The 750-nt window shown below is 54.7% G+C and overlaps 1 pseudogene; it reads right to left on the reverse strand.

The window, feature by feature from the left end:
• The window catches only part of LOC102254310, a 3,679-nt pseudogene extending 2,988 nt beyond the window's left edge, over positions 1–691 (reverse strand).
• Between the last annotated feature and the right edge of the window lie 59 nt (positions 692–750).

Consider the following 750-nt stretch of genomic DNA (forward strand, 5'->3'; position numbering starts at 1 on the left):
AGCGCCAGGACTTTCTGCTTCAAGATTCCTTGTATTGATCGCCGCTGCTTCTTTGGCTTCCCCTTCTCCAAGTCATGCTTGTGCAGGTCCTGTCTGTGCTTTCCACTGTAGCTGGCCTATAGCTCAGAAAAGGAGCTCTTATCCTGCTCTCAGTGTTGTTTCCTGTGGACTTGGCCTTGGATCTGGTCTGCATGGCACTGTCCTCCTCAATAATAGACTGAATGTGCAGGGACGAGATCCAGATCTTGGCCACCTTGGTGGAGGACTCCTTGACTCTGCTGCAGACGCCCAGCATCTGGCCACACTTGGGGTTTTGCTGCATGACGTCAGCCATGGGGATGGCCCCCGTGGCCAGTGTCTTGTAGCCCAGGACGGTCCTGTTCTTATAGCGCTTCCTCTGCTCCAGCATGATCTGGAGCTTTTTGCCTTCTCCCTTGAGGAAGTGGTTTTACTGCAGGGAGAAGGTCAGCGCCAGATCGGTCTGCACAGCTCCACTGTGGGGCAGCACAATCTCTTGGGAACACAGGATGCCCTTGGAGTCCTGCATCTTCATAGAAATCACCACGGAGTTGAAGTCCTTGGCCAGCTTCTTGGAGATCACTAGCTTCTTTAAAGTGAGACTGCACCACCTGGGCATGCAGCTGGGACTGGAGCAGTCCAGCTCCCAGTTGGGGAACAGGTTCTGGGGTACCTGTGTTTTGAGCACCGTGGATGTGCTGGCCTGGCCCACAGTTCCTGAGGAAGCTGCAG

This window comes from Myotis brandtii, unplaced genomic scaffold (assembly GCF_000412655.1).
Source record: "Myotis brandtii unplaced genomic scaffold, ASM41265v1 scaffold3839, whole genome shotgun sequence".
In the NCBI taxonomy this organism is placed as follows: domain Eukaryota; kingdom Metazoa; phylum Chordata; class Mammalia; order Chiroptera; family Vespertilionidae; genus Myotis; species Myotis brandtii.